This window comes from Haliaeetus leucocephalus, unplaced genomic scaffold, assembly GCF_000737465.1.
Source record: "Haliaeetus leucocephalus isolate CR32 unplaced genomic scaffold, Haliaeetus_leucocephalus-4.0 Scaffold555, whole genome shotgun sequence".
NCBI classification, from domain to species: domain Eukaryota; kingdom Metazoa; phylum Chordata; class Aves; order Accipitriformes; family Accipitridae; genus Haliaeetus; species Haliaeetus leucocephalus.
In genome coordinates this window covers 15,639,152-15,666,994 of record NW_010972991.1, presented here as the reverse complement: position 1 = coordinate 15,666,994, position 27,843 = coordinate 15,639,152, and the positions used below count along the sequence as shown (strand labels likewise).

General features: G+C 38.6%; 1 protein-coding gene across 1 annotated transcript in view; it reads left to right on the top strand.

Annotated features, from left to right (window-relative positions):
- The window catches only part of ZFPM2 (zinc finger protein, FOG family member 2), a 258,193-nt gene that overhangs the window by 41,017 nt on the left and 189,333 nt on the right, over window positions 1–27,843 (top strand). The window lies entirely within an intron of this gene.

The window sequence follows — 27,843 nt, the reverse complement described above, 5'->3', positions numbered from 1 at the left end:
TGGCAGTGCTACGGGTACACACGTTTCTTTTCATGATTCAGAGGTCTGCAGCAACTCAGTCAAAAATAAAAGAATCCTTATATAAGCAAATAAAATGTGAATTGAATACAAGGTTCCTGATTTATCTAAAAACATTCGCTGAAAGTACTTCATTTCTTTTACTGCTGCAATAAAATAATTTTACAGTTAGTAACATATAACTTACAGGAGTGACAAATTTGGTACTTAAAAAATATTTAGGTTAAAAAAACCTGTCACTTCTAGTAAGTCATTTTTAGAGTGTAATCACTTTAATTCTCCTCTCTAATTTTATCACCAGGAGACAAGCTCTGAGCCCCCTAACCTCCTGTAAAAATCTTCATGCTGCTGCTCATTGTGGCTCCCAGTCGGAATGACAGAATGGAGATCAAGGCTGGCTTCTAGGAATGAGGGAAACATTTCTTAGTATCTAGCAGCCTAAGTGCTAGATAAACATCGTTAATGTCAGGTCACTTGAAGTCTAAGTTTAACATAAAACACTAACTTGTCAGGAAATACAGCATGAAACTTACGACATATTCTACTTGGGTTGGAAAAACTGTAAGCATATAATGATAGTAATATTGCATTGGCACAGTTACTGATTTAAAGAGTTGTTTACAGCCCTGCGGAAGACAGGCTATTTGAGCTATACTCGGAGTATCTGTTCTCTTAGAGTAGTCTCACATACTTATAGTACAGCAATGCATGATTTACACTGTAGTGTTAGGGATTAGCATCACTGAGGCAATAGGGCCTGTGAGGAGGGGCGTACGAAGTCTTAGTTGCAGGCTAATCCAGCATCACTGGAGTCCAAAAACAGCGTGTCCTGTTTCTCTTTGCTTCCTCCAATGATTTTCCTGCATTAAGAAGCTATGGAAACTGAGAAGCCTTCTAGTCCACCATTCGTATGTTTGTTTCACACATTTCTTGGGTTAATCATTTGATGTTTTATTGGAAACTTCATCAGAAAACTCAGCATGTGCTGGGAAAAATAGGTAGGAAGTAAAAAGGATAGAATAAGTTGAGACAAAATTTTGTAATAGGATCTCTGTTAGAAAATACAAGAATGCCTTTTTTAGTTCAAGAAGACTCCTGGCTCATATCTCAAGGATGTAAATTTTCATAGTTTTTAAAAACCCTTCTCTCCCTTCCTTCATTATATTAGTCTTGGGCTTTGTAGTCTGGAGATAAGGGCATCCAGTTAGAAAGGGAGAGAGCTGAGTTCATGTCTGTACTTCCAGAATTGATTCTACTTTGAATTGACTGATTGTCTGCTAAAAAAAACACGCAAAATTCTGGGGGAAGACAGAAATCCACACCTCTGTCCTTAGATGATGACCATAGCAAAGGTGCCATGTACATAATGCATTCTCGGCTAACAAGTCATTATTATCAACACAGAGGGTGGATAGAGAATTTCCCCCTCCCTTTTAAGAAGTATTTTTGGAGGCAAGACATGTGGGTTGGAGTCTCCTAAGGGTGAACCAAAATGGGAGTCAAGTGTCCTGGTTCCTAGATCAGAGTTTTTAGGAAATTATGGTCACTATCACAAGTTCCATCCTGAAAGCAAATGTGCCAGCTGTGCTCTGTGCTGTACTCTGCGCTGTTCAGGTATGTTTGGTTTGCTCTGAGGGTAGAGAACTTCTTTGTTTTGTCTCTTTGCATTTTGATATATAGAAGGATATTAACCTACCACCCCAGAATGCAACTGCATTTGAGTTTAGACACCTATGAAATCAGAATAAAGAGAGTTCTAGATATAAGTAATGATAAGCAGCTGCTGAAGTGAGATTTTCTACATCCTTTTCTTCAATGTTGTTACCTGTATTCCACTGAACTTCAATTAAGAACTAAATTATTAAGTCTTGACCCTGTCTTTAGTTCTGATTTGTATTGAAAATGTGTTTTACATATCGGAAAGAGAAAGCATGAATAACTGACATGAGTTATGAATAAGGAAAGCTGTGCTTTTTATTTAGATTACTATACAAGCCATTTTCCTTTCACTGATAATGTTTTTAAAATGTAATCAGACTTTTTAATCCAGGAGAGCCTTGACTCAAGGAGACATTAAGTATTAATGTATCAATTATTAATTAACAGTTACTAATTAATAACTATAAATAATACTACTATTTAGAATCGTAGAATAATTTAGATTGGAAGGCACCTCCAGAGGTCATCTAGTCTAACCCCAGCTCAGAGCTGGGCTAAGTTAAATCAGGTTGCTCGGGGCCTTACCCAGTCAAGGTTTGAAGATCACCAAGGATGGAGATTTTACAGACTTTCTCAGCAGTGTTCAGTGTCTGATTTGCTTGCTTAGCTGTTCTGATGTTTGCCTGCCTTATGTTGTGGAAATTGTTAAAATTTTCCCTTGTTGCAACTTGTGTCTGTTTCTTCTTGTTTTCTCCCTGAGCACCTCCAGTAGGAGAGTGTCTTTGTGTTGTCTTTACCCTCCCATTACATATTTGAATACAGCAGTTAAAACCCCTTAGCCTTCCTGTCCTAACACTGATCTTCCCACCTCTTTCAGCCCCCCCCTTGCTGCAGTCCCCTGGCAGTCTTGTGGTCCTCCACCAGGCTCATTCCAGCACGTGTGTGTATGACTGTCGTGGTTTAACCCCAGCCAGCAACTAAGCACCACGTGGCCACTCACTCATTACCCCCCACCCAGTGGGATGGGGACAAAAATCGGGAAAAGAAGTAAAACTCTTGGGTTGAGATAAGAACGGTTTAATAGAACGGAAAAGAAGAAACTAATAATGATAATGATAACACTAATACAATGACAATAGTAATAATAAAAGGATTGGAATATACAAGTGATGCACAATGCAGTTTTTCACCACCTGCCGATCAATGCCCAGTTAGTTCCTGAGCAGCCATCCCCCCCAGGCCAAGCCCCCCAGTTTATATACTAGATGTGACATCACATGGTATGGAATACCCCATTGGCCAGTTTGGGTCAGCTGTCCTGGCTGTGTCCCCTCCCAACTTCTTGTGCCCTTCCAGCCTTCTTGCTGGCTGGGCATGAGAACCTGAAAAATCCTTGACTTTAGACTAAACACTACTTAGCAACAACTGAAAACATCAGTGTGTTATCAACATTGTTCTCATAGCAAACTCCAAAACATAGCACTATACCAGCTACTAGGAGGACAGTTAACTCTATCCCAGCTGGAACCAGACCAATGTCCTGCTCAGTAAACTCATACGGAGGACAGAGTGCAACAGGCCTTCATTGCTGCAAGAGCACACTGAGGATACATGTCCAAATTGTCTACTCGCAGATTCTTTTTAGCAAAGCTACTTTCCAGTTGGGCGGCACCCAACCTCTACTGTTGCATGGGGCCAACCTGTCCCAGGTACATGACTCTGCATTTGCCTTGGTTGAACTTCATGTGGTTTCTGTCAGCCCATTTCTCCAGGTTGTTGTGGTCCCTCTGAGTAGCAGTGTTGCCCTCTAGTGGTTCTCAGCTGCTTCCACTAATTTGTCATTATTTGTAGACCTGAATGGCATTCTTTCCTATCATCCAGACCATTAATAATGATGTTAAAAAGCATTGGCCCCAGAACTGACCCTTAAGAGATGCCACGAGTAACTGGCCTACAGCTGGACTTCATACTGCTGTTCACAGTCCTTTGATTCAGTGGTTCAGCCTGTTTTGTTCCCACCTTGTAATCTATCCATCCAATACATGTATCACCAATATGCCTATGAGAATACTTTGTGGAAAGCCTTTCTAAAATCCAGCAATATTCACTGCTGTCCCCTCACCTGCTGAGCCAGTCAGTTCATCATAGGAGGCAGTGAGGTTGGTCAGGCATGATTTGCCTTTAGTAAATCCATGCCAGGTGTTCCCAACCACCTTCTTGTCCTGTGTGTGTGTGGTCATGATATTGAGGAGTATTTGCTTCATACTATTCCCAGGGATGTATGTAGTTTGGGTTGAAAAACCTGAAGTTCCCTGGAACCTCCTTCTTACCTTTCTTGATGGTTGGTGTAATGTTTGCCTATTTCTAGTCATAGGGGAGCTTCCCTCCTCACAGTTGCCACAGCATTTCAAAAGTGTTGGAGAATAGATTCATAATGACATTGGCCAGCTCCCTCATCATCCTTGGATGCAGCCCATCTGGTCCCATGGGCTTGTGTATGTCCAATTTGCTTAAGTGCTTCCTTACTTAATCTTCCAGTCCTGTGGGTAATGGTCTAGACTTTATCACCAGGCTCAGGAACCTTGGAAGCCTGATGGCACACCTTAGAAGTAACAGCTGAACCAATGGCGGCAGTTAGTGCCTCAGCCTTTTCCTGTCCATTGTCACGATGGTCTCTGTCCCACTGGGCACCAAGCCCACATTTTTCTTTATTTTAATTTTGCTGTCTATGTTTCTGCAGAACTATATCTTGCTGCCCTTCAAATCTCTCCCTATTTTCAACTCCAGGTTAGAACAGCAATTCAAGAAATGCTTAGATGGTCCTTTTAATTTTGTCTTATCTCAATATAGTTATCGAGAAGTTAGTTTAAGGTAGTCTTTAGTCAATGGAGCGAGATAAGCATGTTTACTGATTCCATTTTAAGATAGTTATCTACAAGAAAGTGATAATTTTACTTCTTGGAACAACATGTCTCAGTTTACTACAGGCAGAACCTGGATGTGTAGCTTATACTTGACATCAAGTTTTTAGACTGTTGTAGTTAGTGTTGAACTGTTAACCACAGTTTAAACAGCTAACTTTTGAATTCTACTCATAATTCAAATAAAATATGTGCTCAGGTTCTCTCCTGAATTGGCTTGGTTCCTCAGTAATGTCAGAGTAACAACTGTAAGACCCATTTTGTCTTTTTTGATAATAGGTATGCTGTTATTTCTGTTTAATTTGCAGGATCGTGAAATAAGACTAGTTAAGTACAAGAAAAGATAATTGGGGCCAAATTCTGCTCCTCAGACTTCAAAATTGCCTAATGTATTTAAATGTATGTTTAATATTTTTGTTCCATAGAAAATGTTTTTGAATGCATATTGAATGGCCAACTCTAATAATATCAGGAAACACCTCCAACAAAGTCATCCTTGTTCTCAGAGTTCAGAGAAACGCTACCAAAATGTTTTTGAACAGTTTATAGGGAGGTTATTTTTAGCGCATTTACAAAGAAGGAAGAAAAAACAAATGTTGTAATATTTCTTCCAGTGCAGAAAAAAAATTTATGAATATCTGTAGGGTTAAGGTTTCTTAAATCTTAATTTCTTCTTTTGGACAGAACTGCTTCATGACTAAGTAAGTCACATAGGGGAAAGTCTTCTCTAAATCTGAATAGCAAAGTTCTTTCTGCCTAGCTTGAAATGCCTACAGCTTAATTTTTTTTTTCTCTCCACGCACTGAGCAACTGCAATTACAGTTATAGTCTTTGAGGATGGTAGGTTATCAAAACTCAGGAAATCATGTTCATATCCATACAATTTCTAAGGAAAAATAAACCGATAGATATATTTTTCTTATTTTTTGCAGATTTACATCCCACTCTGTGTGTAAATGCATCACTCCCTGGGGCTTTTGAGGCTATGTAATTAATGTTTGTAACATGATTATAGTTTATTACAAAAATAATCATGCACCCTGAACCTAACTAGATGTACAAAGTCATCAGGGACACAGGAAATAGCTATTTCCACAGCTTTTATATCTTGTTGGAGCCCTATTGAGTTAAAACAACCAGGGAACAGATCCTGAGATGAAAACAATGAGTTGGTTTGATGCTGAACCTTTGATGATATTGTCTCTGTAGGGCTTAAATATGTGAAGTGGAACATGTTTCCAAAAGCCACCACAAGTGGCTGAGTCAGAGGCTCAGGGAGTGACATCCTCCAGTGAGCTGTTTCCATTATGACATTAATATACTGTACAATGCAGTCCACTTTTCTATATACTGGATGCTGTGTGATTATGTTAGTCTCATTTTCTCCTGGAGCTTCTTTTATTAAGTTGCATAAATCATGAGAGCACAGTAGCCATGAGTCACTTACAATCCTGCTTGTTCACCAAATTCATTGCAGGTAACCACAAGCTGTATGATCACTTACTATAGGGGTTATCCTTGAAAGATGTAATAGAGGATTTTTTGTTGTTGTCTGTGGTTCGCCTTAAAAGTAAAGGCACTTACTTCGTTAGGCTGATGTGAATAGCAAGCTAATGCTTCATGCTCTGTTAAAAACTCAAATTTGAGGGAGTCTTAAATGAGGTTACTCTATTCTTCAATTTCTGATGCTTTTGCAGAGAAAAAGAAGGAACACTTAAAAGTGTTGTGTTAGTGTTTGATATTTTTCCCATCATCTCCCTTCTCTTAGGGGTGTTGTTTCAACTTGACATCTGTGCATTGATAAATGTAAATTCTGCTTCAGTAACAGTCGCATGTGCAACTGCTCGTGCATCAGGGTGACACAATATGGTGCATACTGTCCTTTCTGGTTTATTTTTAAGATTAAAATCAATATCTTTGATATAGCAACTAGTTTAATAATAAGGTTACTTCATACAATGACATTAATGGGAAATCTAACTTGCCTTTTTTTACTGAATGTTAACATAAGTTCCTAGACTATTTAAAACTAAGTCTACTAAGTAAAACGTGTAGGAAAATGATAGATTCATAAAACGTATAAATTAAAAGGCCAGGAAAAAACATCCAATTTGACTAGCTGTAAAGCAAAAGGTATATTTTAGGCAGAATTTAGTTATGGTTTGAAGTACAGCATACCCTTAAAACAATATCCTATTATAATTCAGGCTGGAAGGGACCTCAGGAGGTCTCTGGTCTAGTCCCCTGCTCAAAGCATGGTTGGCTCTCAGATCGGACCAGGTGGACTGGGTCTTTATCCTGTTGGATCTTGAAAATCTCCAAGGCTGGAGACTGCATGTGCTTTCTGGACAACCTGTTCCAATGCTTTGCTGTCCTGATGGTAAAAAGTGTCTCCTCATATCCAGTCTGAACCTTTCTTATTCCAATTCATGTCCAGTGTTTCTTGTCCTCCTGGCATGCATCACTGTTAAAAGCTTGCCTCTACCTTCTTGATGACCTCTTAATATTGCAAGGCTGCTGTTAATTCCCCCTTGAAGTGTTCTCTTCTCCAGGCTGAACAAGTCCACTTCCCTCTCTGTCTTCTGCAGGGTAAGTGCTCCAGCCCCCCCACCTTCTTGACAGTCCTTTGCTCAACTTGCTTCAGTTTGTCAATATCTTACAATGGAATTCCGAAGACTGGGGGTAGTATTCCAGATGTGGTCTAACAAGTAGAGGGGGATAATCACTTCCCTTGGTGTACTGGCTATTCTGCTGTTAATACAACCCAGGAAGCTGTTGACCTTCTTTGCTGCCAGGGTGTACTGTTGGCTCATGTTCAGCTGTCAACAAACACGCCCAGGTACTTTCCAGCAGAGCTCTTCCCTGACAGGGCAGTGCCTATACCATTGCAAAGGATCCTTCTCTCCCAAACCCAGGACGTTGCATTCGTCCTTGTTGAGTTTCATGAAGTTTCTGTAAGCCTCCTCCTCCTGACTGTCTAGGCCACTCTGAATGGTTGTGCTGCCTTGGAATGGGTTCCCTCCCAATTTGACATCATCTGCAAATTCAACGATAGTACATGCCAGCCTTCCCTCCAGGTCATTGTTAAAGATGTTACACAACATGGTTCCTAGCATAGGTCCTGCGGTATTCCACTTCTTATCAAATTCCAGGATTAGTATGACCTAGTAACCAGTACCAGTTGAGCCCAACTATCACCGAATCATGGAGTCACAGAATGGTTAAGATTGGAAGGGATTTCTTGAGGCCACCTAGTCCAACGCCCCTGCTCAAGCAGGGCCACCTAGAACTGATTGCCCAGGATTACATCCAGATGCCTTTTGAACATCTCCAAGGATGGAGACTACACAACCTCTCTGGGCAACCTGTTCAGTGTTCAGTCACCTCACAGTGAAAAGTGTTTCCTGATGTTCAGAGGGACACTGTTGTGTTTCAGTTTGTGCCCACTGTCTCTGGTCATGTCACTGGGTGTCACTGGGCACCACTGAAAAGATCCTGGCTCCATCTTCTTTAAACCTCCCTCCAAGTACTTGTATACACTGATGAGATTTCCCCTGAGCCTTCTCTTTGCTAGGTTAAACAGTGCCAGCTCTCTCTGCCTTTCCTCATTTGAGAGATGCTCCAGTCCTTTAATCATCTTTGTAGCCCTTTGCTGGACTCTTTTCAGTATGTCCATCTCTCTTATACTGGGGAGCCCAGTGATGGACACAATACTCCAGGTGTGGCCTTACCAGTACTGAGTAGAGGAATTTAATTTTTTAATTTAAATTTTCTATAAATAAACTATTGTATTTTTGATAGTTTGATTTGGTGTTGGAGAATTCTTTTTAGAATGTCCAGCCTGTTTGAGTCTACATTTGCCTACTTGCAGTTTCCAGCAATTTTCTTATATCTTTGGTTGCTTGATCAAGACCTCTACCATCATATTTATTTTCCTTTTTTAGGTATGTGCACATCCTAGTCAAACCATAGCATTCTTTTTGGTAAGCTGAGAAGACTTAATTTCATTAGTCTTTTACCATAAGATCTTTTCTGGCCTTTTAATGATTTTAATGTATTTCCACTGAACCTCCTCAAAGTTTTCAGCTTTTCTTCGGGGAACTGAGGCAAGAGAACTGGGCACAAAATTATGGTAGACCCATGCTAGTGCTATCTTACGCGGTTAATACAACCTTTCTACTGCTGCACATTATATAAGTTTCCATTGCTACTGTTTAGTAGCACTTTCTACTCTGCATTTCCACTTTTGGCTACAGTGTTCAATGGGGAAATCTTGTTCAGCTGATAACAGGCTTGAATCCCCAAATATTTTTTCATAGACAGTGCTTCTCAGAAGAGAGTCCCCTGCCCTGTGGGTATGTCGTGCACTGTTTGGTCCCGTGGGCACTTTGTTCTTCTGTATTACCACACACATTCAGTGAGCCCAGATTTGCCAGCTCATTATGCTGTCCTGTACCAGCCTTCTTCATTATTTAGTCCTCTCCAATTGTTCTCTTTTTCTCAGACTTCATTGTTAAATGGTTTGATTCTTTGTTGTTGGTCATGCATAAGGATGCTAAGTATGAAGGGTCAAGAACCAGTGCTTTCCAGGCTTCACTAGAAATACATCCAGTCAGTGACTGACAATGTTCATATTTGTCATTTGCCCAGTTTCTACTAAGCCTCATTTTTTACTATTGATATCTTGCCCCTAATTAAAATAGAATAGCGTATTAAGTCAAATACCTTACAGAAGTGTAATATAATAGCGGTAATGTATGATTTTTATCAGCTAAGCATGATCTTGTTAATAGAAAATACAAAGTTAGTATTTTAAGATATTTTCCCTAAGCATATGTTGATTGGCACTAATTTTATTACTTGTATTTAATTCTTTATTAATTAAGCTCTATATCATCTGTTCAAATTGCTTTGCCATGTATCAATATCAGACTGACAGGCCTATTATCCAGGTCATCCCCTTTCTGTTTTTAAAATATTGGCACAACATTAGCCTTCTTTAGAACAACTGTAAGAATGAGTCCTATAGTGGCAAGGAAAGAATTTTTTTTAAAAGTAAATCTTTAAAAAACAGCATATGGAGTTAATAGTAAAAAACATTATAGAATGAAAAAGAACGTGCAAGGAAATATTAGAAATTGGTAGCATTCACAAACATCATAATATGCATCATAATTGTCAAAGAAATAATTGAACAGATGAATAAAGTAATTAGTTTTATTAACTTGACCTACAGTTCAGCTTGTGTTCCAGGAAAGGTGGCAAACAAAATATTTGGAAAGAAAAGTCCAGAAACCAGTAAGGCTGCATAATGAGTCCCTCACTGGTTTGGTGAGCGGTTACTCAGAAAGCAGTCCTTTTTAAGTTAGTGAAACTCCCATGTCCACATGGTTCACAGTCTGTTCTCTAGTTGAAGGTAGTATCATAAATGATAAACACACATCTCTAATAAAGAGACCTTATGTGATATACTGGATATTTAAAGACTGAATTACATATTAGTAAAGAAGAAATCTGATATCTGTATTTTAATAAAACATCTGATCCTCATGAAACCATACTCCCAAACTGATTAATTCAAACTGGTGTATATGTGAACGCAATCACATGGAGTGAACCTGGCTCAAGAATCATAAACATAAGGTTTTCATAAAATAATAGAGTATTGAATTTTTAGGGCACCATCTGGCAGTGATGTAAAGAGATCTGTTCTTGGTAAGGATTTATTTATTTGGCTTTACTTAATAACTTCATTAATTATTTGAATAAGGTTATTAAAATAATACCAAGTTTGAGAAAGAGCTTTAGAAACTTCTAGGGAAAAAAAGTATGTTTCCTTTGATTGTCCAAAACCTACTCAGAAATTAAAATCTAGGTCTGACATTGCAATCAGACCGAACCAGTTACGTTCTAGGTTTCATGTGTCTCAATAGCAGAAAAATACTGATAAATTTGAAAGAATCAGGGAAGAAGAATAATAGTGATTGGAGGCTGTAGAAGACAGATTTGTGGAAAATGTTAAAAGGTCTAATGCACTGAATTTGCATAAGAAATGTCTTAAGGCTCTACTGGGCAGTCAGGAACTATATAGAACCGTTCTGGCTGTGGCAGTGGCCAGTAATGGGTGAAATGGGAAAGATGATAAGCACATGGCAGGTATTTCCCCTGTTATACCTAGCCATCTTCCAGTATTCTGCACTCTGCAGCTTCCTTGATCAGAGGTCATATCTTTACATTTGCATTTGATAATCTTGATGAACTTCTCTTGTATGAATTTCTGTTACTGCTATAACTTTGGCCTTCACACTCTTGCCCTGGTGTTGGGTAGAAAAATAACCTTCTTCTGGTGTATTTTAAATCTTCTGTTTGATTGGTTCATTTGATGATCTCTGGTTACGTAAGTGTAAGAAATAGGAATGCTTTTTACTACACATGGCTGTTCATGCTTTTACATACATCTGTCTTATCACCTCTACTTACTTCTTTTGCAACCCTACGGAAGGCTTATGTACTTAGGAAGCACTCTGAGAACTAAAAAGGTAAAATATTTTATTTACTTCAAAAGTAAGGTAAAATAATGGTCAATAAAATGAAACTTAAACTTCATAGTTCTAGAGCTGACCATTGTTAGGTTTTCTTATATACATTTTTAATATACAATTTTAAAAAAACCCAACTGTTAAATTTCTGCCTAGAAAGGTCCATGACAGTGTGGTCTGCAGTTAAGCAAATTGCAGTGCGTGCCTCTACAATCTACAGAGTAATATGAACAGTGATATTTATTACAACTTAAGGTTTGAATCTGCTGATACCACAGCTTGAATGTGTTTAGAAAACAGTCAAGTTTCAAGATTATAATATCAGAGAAATTGAAAAGATTGATACGGTTGTGAGTCGCCATGGTGGACAACATAGTATTTTCCCTGGCAGCTTTTTGGATTGGGCTGAGTCCATCCTGGTTTAGATGTTGTGCAGCGTGGGGGACCTCGGCACTTCCAGCTGTTTCACTCTCTCCTACAACATGCCCCTGAAAAGTTTTATTTTCCTTTAAAGCTGGAGGAATTCCTCGGTGACTGCTATTGTCAGGGGCTTTTGCCCAAGAATGAACTTTTCTTCAGTTCAGGTCTTCTGTTTTCTAACTTGTTTGGATTTTGATCAGTTTTTTTTTTTTTTTATATATATATAGTTTCATTCACAATGTTTGTACCTTTTCAGCAATCAAAAATTTCCCAAGTGAATTGTTGTTTTTTTTTTTCCTTTGGACAGGTTTTCAGTAGGTATAATTCTCTGTCCCTAATTAATATGATAGTTTGTATTTTTTTTTAGATCTGATGTCCCCCCATAAGGTAAAGGGCCTTTTTTAGTTATACTAAGAAGGACAGGGTGAGGAAATACAAGAGTGGCTCCTGTGGCTCCTTTGTGACTCTTCAAAAACAAAAACTTCATCTTGTTTTCCCTGCCAATGTTTTCTAATACTGAGTTGCAAACGTGGGCATTCAGGTGCCTAAATAACCTCCAAGCTGAACTGCAGACTGGAAAATCAGTTTCTCCCAAAGGTACAGGTAAGCTGGGAGAAGCCCTTGCTGGGCTTCTTAGAAATCTTGTGAGTTTTCTGTGCCTCCAATGTGCTTACAAAGGACCTTTCTTCAAAAATATATTCATTTCAAAGCAAAGTATTGAGGAATTGAGGAGTGAGTCCAGAGGAGGGCCACAAAGATGATCGGAGGGCTGGAGCACTTCCCCTATGAAGACAGGCTGAGAGAGCTGGGGTTGTTCAGCCTGGAGAAGAGAAGGCGCCGGGCAGAGCTTATAGTGGCCTGCCGGTACCTAAAGGGGACCTACAGGAAAGCCAGAGAGGGACTTTTTACAAGGGCATGTAGTGATAAGACAAGGGGTAATGGCTTTAAACTGAAAGGGGGCAGATTGAGATTAGATGTAAGGAAGAAATTCATCACTGTGAGGGTGGTGAGGCACTGGAACAGGTTGCCCAGAGAGGCTGTGGCTGCCCCCTCCCTGGAAGTGTTCAAGGCCAGGCTGGATGGGGCTCTGAGCAACCTGGTCTAGTGGAATGTGGCTGGAACTAGGTGATCTTTAAGGTCCCTTCCAACCCAAACCATTCTATGATTCTATGAATGTATGCTTGGAGTCTAGAGGATAATGAATGGCCTTGGAGGATGAAGCAGGAGGATGGATCTCCTTCACTCACTGCATAGTCATGCTTTTCCAGGCTGTACTTACTACTCAGCTGAGCTCTCACTAGTTGTGCTCAGGATCAGCTGTATCCTGGTGTCGTGGTTTAACCCCAGCCAGCAGCTAAGCACCACACAGCCACTCTCTCACTCCCCCCCACTCAGTGGGATGGGGGAGAGAATTGGAAGGAAAAACGTAAAACTCGTGGGTTGAGATAAGAACAGTTTAATGGACCTAATAAAGAAGAAACTAATAATGATAACAATATTAAAATAACAATAAAAACAATAAAAGGATTGGAACATAAAAAACAAGTGATGCACAATGTAATTGCTCACCACTTGCTGACCGATGCCCACTTAGTTCCCGAGAAGCCATCCCCCCCAGGCCAAGCCCCCCAGTTTATATACTAGATGTGACATCACATGGTATGGAATACCCCATTGGCCAGTTTGGGTCAGCTGTCCTGGCTGTGTCCCCTCCCAACTTCTTGTGCCCATCCAGCCTTCTTGCTGGCTGGGCATGAGAAGCTGAACAATCCTTGACTTCAGACTAAACATTACTTAGCAACTACTGAAAACATCAGTGTGTTATCAACATTCTTCTCATACTGAACCCAAAACATAGCACTGTACCAGCTACTAGGAAGACAATTAACTCTATCCCAGCCAAAACCAGGACACCCAGGGATTGTTGAGAGGCACGCAGTACCTCCGATGGTCACGTTAGACCCACAGAAGTCATTGAAGGTTGCAGTTGGAGCACACAGACCTCTTCTGTCGGAGTTTTTCTCCTTTTTCTCCTCATCCATGCAAGGACCATGTGAGAGGATCCTTGAAAAGCAATTCTTGCAGAAATCTTACTTCTTGTGCTGCTTTTTGTAGAAAGAAATAAGTGGGAATCTTTCCTTGCTGTTTTATTTGATTATAGTAAAGGTGCAGCAGTATTTGCTTTGTGTTATCCTGTGCAGGTGTTTATTAATCTAAATAATGGAATTTCAGTTATCAGAAAATTCTTGTGCCTGCTTAAAGCACTGAAGAAAGTATGAAGTCAGTATGTAGATGCTAATTTTAGGGGAGAACTCTGGAGAGATTTCTGGCTTACTTTAGTTCAAAACCTGTCAATTTTACTAATAGCTTATTTCCAAAATAGCCAGGGTATTTACAGAACTATTATATATCCTATTGAATTGATATGCAAGTCTGAATTTAGTTTTGTAAAGAAAAGGGATCTTCCTGCCCCTTAAAAGTTAGTCTCTTTGCATGAGAATCTGTGTTAGGTAACATTAACATCTGCCTTAAGTTGGACAGTAAGGATAAGTAAGTAGAGGAAAACCAAACAAATAAATGGTATAGATAAAATAAAACCTGGTCCATACCTTAATTGGCACTGTTGTGCCAGTCATAAGATGGATTTAACCACATGAATATGTTACCAAGTTGGAGTTAAGACAGTTGTTAGGTGAAGTTCTGGAAGGGGGTGGTACTTTAGTTTTCTTATTTTTAGGCTTTGTTCGTGTAATGTATTGGTGCTTTTAGAGTAAAAGTTCCTTATCATTTCCATTGTTTAAAAATTGTTTCTTCTCCTTCAATATACTGATTCCTACAATATTGAATATATTGTTTGGATTTTTCATAGTTCTTTTCTTTGTATCACATGGTCATTGCCATTTGAATTTTTGTTGTTTGTGTTTATGCTTTTTGTTATAGCTTGTTATTTTTCCTGTATTTTCTTTTTCTGAGGTTGTTTTGCTTCTGTTTTGAGTTTGGAAAAATGGCTGCGTGACCAAGGAACTATTTCTGCATGATTAAATTGCATCATATTTTTTTCTTGCCCATGGAAGATCCTGCACTTAACCTGGCTTTTCCTCACCTCTCGGTCAAAAACTGCATCATTTCATAGTGAGAAGAGTACATTAAAACACACAATAATAATAATAATAATAAATGTTAATCAAAAAACTGCATGTGTCTTTCTGATTGTGCCAGTGTTGTGGTATTCAATTATGCAATTTTCATTGGCATATTAATCATCTTTTCAACAAACAAGCCGGCGTTAATTAAAGCAAACCATGGATAAAGACATGTTGCCGGATCATCATTCCGTTTATCACAGCGCACAGGCTGGCCGTTAAGTAAATTCTGGACTGTGAGATGAATTTCAATGTTGGCTTCATCTTTTTTGTTGGAGTTTGAATGCAACTCATCTAACAACAACAACAAACTTCAGGCTTCATAAGAGAAAGATGAATTTATTCGTAATTAATGGCAAAAGAAGAAAGATAAAGTAGTTGTATGCTTCTAATGGGAATTAGAGTATTTGGAACCAAACCAGTTTTTAAAATTTCTTCCCCCTTCCACTGCTCCCCCTCTTACCCTACTTCAAGTGTCAGAGCCCTGAGAGCAAGGAATAAATGAACCCTCATCTACCTGTATAAATATAGGTTTCATTTTAGCTTTGGAGTAATTAGTAAACTGATTGGCATTAAATATGCAATCTGTGCAAAGAGAGAAAATGAGACAATCTGTTTTACTGATACATGCAAGAAAGAGGTGGGAGGGAAATGCACTTGTACCTTTGAAGTGAAAATAGCCGACAATTTTTTGATGAACAATAGTTGCATGATAAATTTTTCAGACACCCCCCCTTAGAAACGGCTTCAGTGCTGCAAGCATGTATAGTTGAGAACACTTGAATGTATTTGTAGGTCTGTTAAAACCAGTATTTGTAGGTTTTTCAAGTGTTTATAAGACCATGAGCTTATGGAGGGAAGCACTGTATGCTGCTATATGAATAGGTACTGCTTAGCATAATAATATTGATTATTGTGCTTTTTAAGAGTTACAGAGACTGCTGAGAGAGCAGCTGAAGATTTAAGGGTTCCATTCCTAATTTTATTTAGTTTGTGTATTGTTTTATTTGAACAGAAATACAGTTTAAAGCTTCTGCTGTGCAAAGTACATGCTTCATCCAACAGAGACCACTGACAGTAGCAGAGAGTGGCTTCTTTGTTCCTTGTTTCTGTCTCTTTCTATCCTGAACTAGGCTGATGGTCTGTCTTCAACACTATTTATCGTAAGTACTTTAGTCTAGATTCCTTCAAACACAGGTTTACAAAGATGTTGAATGAGTTCTGTTTTAACAGAAAAGTTTATTTTGTATGCCTGCTATGAAAAATATATGGAAGCACTAGTGGGGTATATGGTCATGTCTCAAATCAGTTTAAGAGCGTCTTGGATGATAGCGGTTAAAAGTGTGTCTTCCTGGATGTTCATAATCTCTCCTTTTACCTGCCTGGGTCTTGCTATGTCTTTCTGATAATCAGTTCTTTAAGCTGCTTTGCATTAGACTGTCAATACTTGAAACTTAATCAGAATACACGTTTCCTAAGAAATGTAGAGAAGTTCGATTTGGGGAGAAGAACTGTTACTCAGCTAAATAACAATGGTTTTAATGTAATCAGGTGTGCTTAAGTTGGGGGGCGGTGAGGGGGAAGGAAAAATAAATTAGTAAGGCTAATTTAACCTGCATAGCTCTGTGATGCCCCCGTTAGACTATTTCTGCAATTTAGAATACTTCATGTTCATGCTACCTCAACTGCCTCTATCCCACAGAAAGACTATATAAAGTAGACGTACATTCAGAATGGTAAAACTCAGTTGTCACTTTGGCACAAGAACTTAAGAGACAACCTAGGGTAAAAATTCTTCCTCCTCTTAAGTTGCTGCATGCATTGCTGATTTAAATATATGAGCTTACTTAGTCTATCAAACTTGATCGTCCTGCTTGCACTTAGTCCATTAGAACTGCTGATAACAGTTTATGGTCTTCGAAGATCCATTATTTGGATCAGCTTTGCTTCAGCGAATTCAGATCTGCAGTATAGGAACAGAGTTCAGTACACCGTGACTGTTTTACAATTCTACTAAACATATCAAATCGTGTTTAAAATCATAACCTAAGCCTGTTAGAAAAATAACACCATATTTCAGATAAAATGAGTATGTTGTAAGGTATTGTAAAGATATTCAGTGTATAATGCATTCAGTTGTCTTCCACTGTGTTGTTTTTGTTTGGAAGCGCATGAGTCAGTTTAAATCTGCTTTACTCTATAAATCAGTGAAATTAAGCTCATGACTTTTCATAGTTCAATTCTTATTATAAAGAAGTGTCTGAATATTGTCCGTAGCTCTGATAAGATATTGTTAAGGAATAGCAAAAGTTTTGTAGGGTTAAAATGGATTCTGGTTAGGCTGGCTAAATCATTAAATTGTTTCATAATTGATTAGAGGTACATAATTGAGAATTAATTCTACCTTAAATACTCTAGTGGAGCATAAGTTCATATGGCATCTTGTGGACTCTGAAGTGTGAACTCAAGCCTTGCTCTTCACTCGTCTTGACAGTGACCTGCTACTGACCCTGCTGTGAACATGTACTGCCCGTTGAAACTGGGAGTCAGCATGGTTGGGTATGACACTGACTGCATCACGTCGCTCACTTGCATTGTGCTGATTACAGAAAATTCAATGTCAGTGTCATCTTGGTGGCTGACATAACCAGCATAGATCTTTGCCTTTCTTTGGTGTACTAGATTATCAGAGAAAATTTATGTTTGCGTTGCAGATCCCCGAGCTTTGAGGATCTCTCATCAGAAGTTTTGTACTAGGTAATAGGCTTATAAAATGGGAAGTACAGCAGCATTTTGTATTTTCAGAAGCCATTAATCTGTGGAGTTCACTTTAGCATATGAGATCTGTGAGCAATTCTGAAACCTTCCTCACTGCTTTTGAATGTTGCGAGAACAGAGCAGAAAAAGAATTTAAAATGATGGTGGTGGTCAAAGGTCTATTTCATGGTAAAAATTAGAAAACTGTATAGCTCTGTTGTTGGTTTGATAGAGGCCAACAGACTAAAATGCCATCTATTATCTTGCATTTATACCTAAGCAGGGTCATACTACATTTTATTATTTACCACACTGCTAATATTGACTAGTAAAGATCATCAAAACTACTGATGAATGTAGAACCGCTGCAGCGCCTTTGTTTTTTTAACAAAAATCTGAATGGCAGTTAATCAGCACTGTAATTAATAAGAAGTGATTTCATACAGTTGCCACTTACTATCATTTAATGTCATGAGTATCCGTATCATTTATTATAACAGTATCCTGTACTAGGTCATACACAGCTCAAAGAATCTGGTTTGCATGTACAGTGCAGAAGGACTGTCAAATTTGGAAGTGTTTTTGGAAATACCAGCAGTTACAGCTTTTAAAGGAACTTATGCAAAATTGTGTTACATAATATAGTACATTATTGAATAAAAAGTAACTTTGCTTTTATGGATCAAATATTTGCAGTTTTAGTGTAGCATGAAACAGTTTTGAATCTTTCTGATGTAACGAGGTAACAAAAATTTGTCCTAAGAGTTTTATGAGTCTGCTACAAAAATAGGAGCAGTATAAATATCAAGTAAACATGTCACCTTCTCATAGCATTAATAAATAGGAAAATAAAGCATGGCGCTTATCTTTTTTGGCATAATTTAAGTGAGTTTATTATTTGAAAGCAGCAAGCAATGAGTGCTTGTTAGGTATCATCAATTGGTCACAGATGTGTAAATATATCAGTTCTCTGCACAGAAGAGAATTATATTACCTCAGTTCACTGAGAATAATTTTGGGGTACAAATATAAATACTTTGTTCTTCCTTTGCCCCATAGCCTTTGTAGATTTGTGCAAACAGCAAAATTAATGTAAATAAGTGAGTGCAAAACTTTAGTAGATCACATTCGTGTTTTACAGTGCCTTCACATTTCACTGGTGTATGCTTCCAAAAAGAGCAGCAGCTGCAAATCAGGTGTGTTAATCTCACACAGAGAACTTGGATACTTCTAGCTTTTGGATCATTCATTCATACAAAATGCAGACAGAATAAGACACTCACTTGTAATTTTTCATCATGGTTTCATCTTATGTGTCAGCATCAGATAGTGCATTGGTGCAGTTTTGCAATGTGTATTTTAAAGGGTAAGTAAGGAGTGAAATGAGAACTGGCATTATTTTTAACATATGAACAGAAATTCATCTATCTCATTGGGAAGGAGGGGTTGTGGTTGAAAATGCTGGGGACAGATGAAATTAGTCTTGACAGTTAGTGAGGAAAGAAATTTCATTTGCCTTTCCTTTGCCCAGACAGTCTCTTCAAAGGATAAAAGGTGCCTCCTGTGGGAGTGTTTCCATGGGTAATTTCATCCACCTGTCCTGTTTGTAACACTTAGTGTTAGTTCGTGAGATCTTTGCATGATAATATGGCACATTTTTCATTTTCATAGCAGTGAGTGATGCCTGGCTAATGAAAAATTAGAGAAATAGTTTTCAAAAAGAAAATAAACCCCCGATCCTCAAAACCTTATTGACTGTGCAGTATACAAGGCAAGTGAGGGGACATCGCTCTTCAGAGGAGTCCAAGTGTAGGACTAGGAGGGGCAGGATCCGGCTCAGTTTGCTTGGGTTGAACATTGTGTGGAGCTGGAGACATTCTTACAAATACCCAAAACGTGCAGGAAGAGTGTAAGGGGTTCAGTGTGATGTGAAAGGCTGGTGGAGAAAGTGCTCTGGGCTGAGGTGCAGTGCCTTCTGCCTTCCCTTTTTCATACATTTAGAAAGATTTCCTGAAGCACCATCGATTTAGGGTCTGGCAGTTAAAGCCTGAAGGACAATTTCATACTTCCTGCTATCCTGCCCTACATTCTTTCTGGATTAGTTCAGTAAAATGATACTCTGCTTTCTGGGTCGTTTCTGTCTTATTCTTTATCGGGAACAAATACTCAGGTCTATTTTAAAATACTCTCATTTGGCAAATAAGGGTGCATGTACACCTTTTCTTTAGAGCTTCGAGGGTAAATTAGTGCTATCTTGAGCTAGTACTAGTTTAAGCTACTGTAATGGTTGAGAGTTTTTTCCTCATTCTAGAGTTTCAGTGAATTAAAAAGCATTATACTATGTGTTTTCACCCTCGGAACACAGAGTACGTACATTGTCACTGGAATTAGAGAGCCTGTAGGTCTTTATGTAAGAATAGGCGATGTAAGGTGTCTTTAAGGAGTGAAGCATATATTTTTTTCTTTTTGTAGTGCCGTTTTGGTATCCAGACTCTGTATTTTTGTACACAAACCCACATTTTTTGTATTTTTCCAGTATTCACAAAGAGAACTAAAAGGTGGAAATTATAAAGCAGGCACTAATTCTAAGTTGATTTGTGACTTCAGTTCTTTTGAAGAAGGATTTGTACACATCCAGCTAGGAGTATGTGATATCTTGCATCTACCTGCTTTCTTCTTATTAAATAACACTGTTTGATGATGACTGCTGGGGTTCCTAGAAAACCCTTACTTTCGTCTGCTTAAGGTGTAGGACATGTCTGCACCCAGAGCCATCACGGCATTTGTAGGATAGCGCGCAACAGCAAACCCAGGCATGCATCCAGAGCAATTTCATTAAGCAGGGTATTCCCATCCGAATTACAAGGTGTGGAGCACGGTGGGGTTGAGGTGTGTGGAAACGGAGCGACCGTCCGGACTGCCTTGCCCCGCAAACCTGGGACAGCCTTCCTCGGCGCGGCGCTGAAGCACTCCCGCGGCCCGGCGGCCCCGGCGCGGGCGCGGTGGGAGCCGGCTCACCCCTGGGGCTGCGGGGTTGGGGTACAGGGGCCGCGAGGGAGAACGGGGAGAGGGTGACGGCGCTGCAGGAGACACGCGTCGTCCTGCGGGAGGCAGGACAGCGGGAGGGAAGGAAGAGAAGGAAGGAAGGAAAGGGAGGAAGGAAGCAAAGAAGGAAAGGAAGGAAAGGAAAGGAAGGAAAGGGAGGAAGGAAAGGAAAGGGGAAGAACAAAAGGAAGGAAAGAAGGAGGGAAAGGAAGGAAGGAAAGAAGGAAGGAAGGAAGAAAGGCCTCCAATTTGTAGAAGCTGAACGGCAGCTGATAAGAGGAGAGAGGCTGGTTTGCCACGGCAGGAGCACCAGTTTAACCATTAGCTGTGCAGACCTCTGAGCTCGGCCGTCGCTTCCAGTGGGGAAATGTCTCGCTGCATGCAGTGCAAAATCCCGTCTGATAACACAAGAAGCCCTTTTAGGTGCTGCTAGAGCACCAGTCCGACCAGTAACACACAGTTCCCTGCGTCACTAATTCCAGTTGGAAAGTTATCTGCTGTCTCTAGCAGTGAAATCCTGACTGATAAGCGAAGAGGCTCATCTGCTGGTAGCAGAGCCTCCAGTTTATCAGCGTCTGACCAGCTCATAAATCAGACTAGTGTCTGTTTTTATTTTGTTTTATCAAAATTTATTTCTATCATTGTAACAGTTAATACTTTAATAAGAGAACTTAGCTGGGAACATTAGGAAGTTAGTTAGAGACATTTTGCAGGCGCTTTTTCCCTTGTCAGTGACAAGGTAAGGTAATCCTATACACAGGCTGCTATTGTGAGATGAGAAACTGGCCTCCTTCACTGCCAGAGACCAGATGCACCTCTCTCTATCCTAATCTGTAAACGACTTAAAGGAGCCTTATCTCGGGGCTCTTCTGCTTCATTTCATGCTTGATTTACTTTAATTTGTCTGATAGGGCACAAGGATTTGGAGACGGCCCATCTTTCTGCAGAAAATGTTCAGATTTTTTTTTCCTTGGCATTGTTGTGTTGGGGGTTTTGACTTTTTTTATGTGGAGGAAATCTTGCTCCAGTGCAGCAAGCTGCTTGAGTGTGTTTAGATTTAAGCTACCCCAGCAGAAAAGAGTTTGTGAAGTGGTATGATTGTGTGATGGGCCACATTTACATTGAAATCACATTATACGATATATCTGGACTCCTGAAGGGAGCAGTGCAGTGGAGCGCTTGTGCCCACAAGATACTTTGAAAGGGCTATATATAGTGGCAACAATTGATACGAGATTTTACAGGAGACTTTATAAATATGTAAATGGGTGTTATCTGATTGGGTTCTTTGGCTACACATCTGTACCTCAAAGGAAGTGGAGCTGTGAGAACTACCAGGAAAACAGTAGTTTGCATTCTAAGTGAGGCTGAGAAATAGAAATGTCTCACAGGTTGACAGCAGGTCAGGGTGGAGGTGCTTTGCATACTTTGGAGGTAAGCCTCTTTGATGTGAAAGCGATCTCTTACTTCCACCAGAAAGGTAGAATTACCATGAACAATTTTCATTTGTTTTATAACATGGCTTAGATCGGGAGCCATTGACCTTTAGCATTCCTTGTTATTTCTTTAAATTGCTTATGTGATATGGCACTGGGGGGAATTGCCTTTACTTTTTTGCATTTTAAAAAATGTACTTTCAGTGACCCATGGGAGAGAAAATAAAGTCTTTGGTACATTGATCCCTTGATTAGTTATTTCCTAAATGAAAATGGAAATACTATTAAAGCAGTAATAATGCTATGTCTTAATAGTTGAGGAGTCAATAAATGGCTCCCATGTGCTTCATTAAAGTTCTTAATGAAGCCATTTTTGATAGCTGAACTTTACATTATCTCTGCTTTAGTCAGATACTTTTTAGGGGGAAGAAGGCAGTAATTTGATAGAAAATGGTTTTCTTGTTCACTCTAGTAACTATATTACTAAAATCCTGTGTATCATAATATCTGTTTCATAGGGTTATGCAAACCCCACCAATCGTAAATATGGTTATTTGTAGCTGTACACAGAGAAATTTTTTTTCCTGGCAATTCATGTGGTTTATTTTACGTATTTATATTATGGCATAACCATACATTAATAAAATACAGGGTTTTTTCATCACAAGGTTTCCATGTTCCTACTTGCAGGGTGTTCTAAGTATTTCTGTGCAGCCCGGCTGCAATGGCAGCCTTCTCCTTCCTTTACACTCTTGTTGCAGCAGTTCTTGATCATTTAATTTCTCCTTCCTCCTCCTCCTTGCGCTGGATTACCAGCCCTGACTGAACCCTTTATATTTTGACAGGAAGGATTTAGAGTCTCTGAGATGAACACACCATTCAGTGATGAGCTAAAAAAAGGTGTGAAGGGCTTGTGGGCTCCCCTTTTGCCTTTCATGAAGTCTTCTACAACCAGTAGAGTGGATTCCACGTATGTTCCCTTACACAATAAATATGAAGAAGGAAGTCTGAGTTAGGTCTTGCAATTCTTCCTAATGGGGTCTTCACCATGGTGAAAGTTATTTCCCTGGATTGCTTGGGCAATATTATATTTGCTGTGTTATCATAGCTGAGTATAACACTTATCATACAAGCAAAAAAATCATGAACACATTACAGCTATACATTTTATGTTATACAAAGCTAATAAAATTCTTTCTCTTCAGCTTTCAAAATGGATGTGTAAAAACCAGATGGATTTGGAGTCGTAAAAGCATAATATAAAAAATGAGAATACTATGTTACTTCCTCTGTGACACTGGCCAGTTTCCTGAAGCCTAAAATTTGACCTTGATTCTCTGAGCCCTATTCTGGGTGTCTAGGACCTGGTTTCACAGGTAAAGGGCTTCACTTGTGAATTAGAAACACACTGGAAGTCAAATTCTAAAGTCAAGCCCAACCTGAGTTGCCCAAAACTGAGAGACTTTCAGTTAGGTTTGATATGTTGATTTTATTAACCATGAAAGAAGGCTAATGTTACCTTGATACCTTAAATAGGAAGATGTGATGCTTTATTCACTTTTATGCTTCCAGCACTTTGAAATCTTCTGGTAGAAAACATGGGTAATACACGCATTATTAGAACAGTAAATACAGAATATAATCCAGCATGTGTACATCCTAGTTGACTGTTATATAAGTATCTAAATGTCCTGATGAGGGTAGTGTATTGAAATGCACGGATGTAAATTTCTATTTTAACAGTTGAATTTTAGTAGGTACATGCTTTTCCATAATATTTTCTTTGGATGAACAAATTTACAGTACTATAAAAGAGAATTCTTTCCATTTTGATCTATAGAAACATATTTTTGATCCAACTAATAATAACTGAGAAATAAGTTAATAGAAATAATAAACAGAAATAAGAAAAGGGTAAAAAAGAAGCTCGGAAAAACGTGAATATCTAGAAGATGAAATTAACTATTAAAAATTCAATTCCACAGAGAACAGGCTTTTTTTTTTTCTTTTTATCTTTTTTCATAAAATAGACTATGTTGGAAATTCATAATAACCTAATATAAATCAAAATGGTCATTAAACTGGTTTTGAATTTTTGTATTAATAATGCTGTATGGTGCTTCCAATATAATCTCAAGGTCTGAACAAACTGAGTCTGGAAGAGAAGGCCAAAGGAGATGGATCTACCTAGTCCACCCTGAAGTAGGTACTCCACATAGAGCTGTTGCATAAAACCATCCTTCTCCATTTAGGAGAAAGAATTACTGACACCATTTTAGAAAGGGGGAGACGGATGACTCTCAAAGGTAAATGCCTTATTGATGCTCAATATGTTGCAGGTTACATAACAGAAAAGGGGATACTGCGTCTCTAAGGATTTTTGAGGATATTTTTCATGAACAATTTAAAATGCTGGGTTTACATTGCTATACTGAATGTACTCTTTTCTTCTGAATAATGTTTCAGACTCAGATGCATTCTTAGTTGAAGTCAATGGGAAGACGTCTGATCAGTTGGCTTAGTTCAGTAGGTTTTATTAATAGGTAAGTATTTATAGTAAATATGTTTAAATTATCAGTAAGAAAGGAGGAGAGCTCTGGCTAACATGAAAATTCTTTAAAAATACATAAATGGTGAATTAAAATTTTCATCAGATGGAAGTAGCTTCCCATATAAAATATTTTTCAAGGCTTTTTCTTTGAATTCCAGCCTCTGTCTCTACTGATATTTATGGTTTCACTAAAACGTTCAGGTAGAGAAATACCTGCCCTCATAAATCATTTGCAGATAATACTGGTTCAGACGCTCTCTGTCCAAATTGATAGTGGATATCTGATTCAAAAGAAATGTCTTGTTTCTCAAAAGTTCTGTGGAGGATGCTGGAAGATGGTAAAGCCAAAAAAAACCAAACCCAAACCCCCAAACAACCTTTTTTTTAATTTCAGCTTCGCTATTATCTGTTACGCTAGTTGCAGAAGATGGCAACAGAGTGAACCACATAATGATTGTCTGATTTGTGTGTTTATAATTCAGACCGCTTTCAGAAAGTTGAAGTCATGTGTCTATATTGAGAGACTTTTGCCAAATTGAGAAAAATAAATGCATTAAGAACAGCAAAAAAAACCCCAAAGTCTCCCAATCTGGAGCACCATGGAGTCCTCCCACGGCACTGTTTTGCTGTTAGAAATGGAAAATGCACCTGGTTTCTCTTTTCCTTTTTTTTATGTGCAGAATTATTTTAGGGTAACTTACTAAATTCTTACAATTTGTGGGGGAATTTTTTTGGTTTTGTTTTTCTTTGATGTATTTACTCTTGCTGACGTCTCTTATCTTGCCTTCGTGTTTGTACTCTTACTCTGTGACTCAATGGATGTAAGACCGGGAACGGCATAAATTCAGATGCTTAACTAGCACAGAAGAGGTGGAGTTTTGAGCCATTTTTACCTTACCTTATTGGGATCCCTGTTTTGGAAGAGGTTTGGGCTGAGTTTAACCTTGGTGGGTTTTCTTTTATTTCCGTATTTGCCAATAATTTAGTTTCCAATGTGACATCCACAACCTCAGAAGAAGTAGTCAGGCAGGGCCATGCACAGGAGATGAGTAGTGTCTTTTGGGGACGGGGAGAAGGAAGGCTGATGGGAAGGGGCAGCGGAAGCATCGCTTGAACTGTGTGTCACTCCTCGGGAGCACAGGTTGGCCCCTATAGCTGACAGTTACATGGTATACATTCTTAGGACAGCCAAGGACAAGTCTAGGATGTCGTCTGATACCCTTAAAGTCCTTTCTGTACAGTCTATGTGTTTAAAATTAGAGTTTAACTTCAGCTATGATTTAGATACTATGCTTGCATATTTTGCTTGTTTTGTCCTCCGGAGGCCCAAACCTCTACAGTTTTACACGTCTCATGCATAACAAATTGAAAGTATGTGTGTTGATTTGCTGGAAATGAGTCATGCACTAAAATAATGCAGATTCCTTTGTGTTCTTATAACCACAAAACTGGTATGAGCAGAGATGAAAAAGTAGGTGGAGTTGGCCTTGAAAGAGGTGCTCTAAATCTAAACAAGCTGTATGAAATAGCATTGTCACAAAGGAAAATTGAAAAATACAACTAAAACAACTTCATGCTTCAAAAGTGTTTCTGTTGCAGGTAAATGTTGCTGTATAGTCTAAAGTGTGCTTTAATTGCCACAAGTCTCCTGATGAAGATACTCCGGGGCTTTTTCAGAAATTTCCTTGTCTCTTACGTGCCAGTGTCCCAAAGCATCCTTATCACAGAGAGATTTTTAAACCCTTCCGTTGGTCGGTATTTAGGGATTGCCTCACAGATATCCAACATTTCTTTTGTAGAAAGGACTGTTGCTGAGCATGATTTTAAGATGATGTAAACCAGCATAACACCTTTCGTCTGCCTTGGCTTTGATCCTAGCTATATCTCTGATTCGTTACCAGCTAATGATTTATTTCTGTACTTGGAAAAATAGTGGTTAAGAATAAACTTGTCGAACTACAAAGCAGTGGTCTATGGATGAACAGAACATGACACCATTCGAAGAGAACAATCAAATCCTGCAGTCTTGAATATTAAAAGGCAATAACAAGATAAATAGCCCTGTATGTTTCCTGGCAACATTTTATTCCATTTTATTTCTGAGTAATTCCTTTCACCTCACTGGACTTTTGATTTGTATGAGTGAAAATGAGAAGGCCAGTTGTGTCACTGGTGAAAGTGCAGCATTTGAGTGAGTTACAGAAAAGCTCATTTTTTTTTCCATCCTCGTGCTATTTTATAATTTAAGCATATTCCTCTACTATAAAGTAATCTAAATTTATCAGACTGTCTGCACGGCACAGGAGAAGTAACTTTTTTTCCAGGGATTAAATTTGTAATTGTTTTAATGATGGCTGAGGGCTCTTACCATTTGGATAGGTGAATAAATATCAATTGGAATTTGATTTATGAAATAATGTCTCATTCCCTGGATAAAAGAAGAAAAAGTAATTTGTTTGATGACAGTCTTGCCAACCTGTTTCCATTTCAGGTGGTTTCTTCCAGGTTTTTAGGTCTCATTCTTCACCTCAGTGTTTGTTTGTTTGCCATAGTAGAAATAGTTTCACCAAGTAATACTAGAAACTTTCTAAAATTATAGGGTGCTATCTTCTTCAACTATCTTTGCAATTATGATACGGAAATATTGCATCAGCAACTTTCTAAACATAGTATGCAGTGGTGACACGAGTTAATTGAACAGTTAGGAGATAATGCAGTATCATTGACACGATTTACTATGTAATTACCATTGTTTCCAGTGGAGTTATCATGTCGCTACCACCTAATATCATATGTTATTTTGTGATAACTGTGAAATTAACTTATCATCCTGTTTTGAGAGACTCTGTTGGTCTTAGACCAACCACTCTCCACCAAAGTTAAATATAAGAGCTCGGTAATAGACTGACCTGCCCACCAGCTTTGGAGTGTGGCAATTAAATCATAGGTCTTATAGTAAAGCTTTGAAAGCATATTTTGCTAAATTCACTTCATTCAGAGTCCTGAATGGCTTAACTTCTAAATATTCTTTCTTGCTGCAAGCATCTATCCATCTGAATGAATCTGGCAGTGTTTCTACAACATGAGGAGAAATATTATGTAATTCAGCAAAAATATTTGAAATGTCTCAGATTTAGCATAAATATTTGTTCTGGGTTTTTTTTTAATTTTAGTTGTGGGATGGGGAACAAAAATGTTTATATAGTAATAGCATACTATATTCACCTTATTAATTTATTTCTTAATTTTCATAATTTAGTTATGGTCTGAGCTTTTACATTCATTATTCAGGCAATGATTTTGTTGGAATTTCATCTCAATTAAAATGTTCAGGATTTTTGCAGAGTTCCCAAA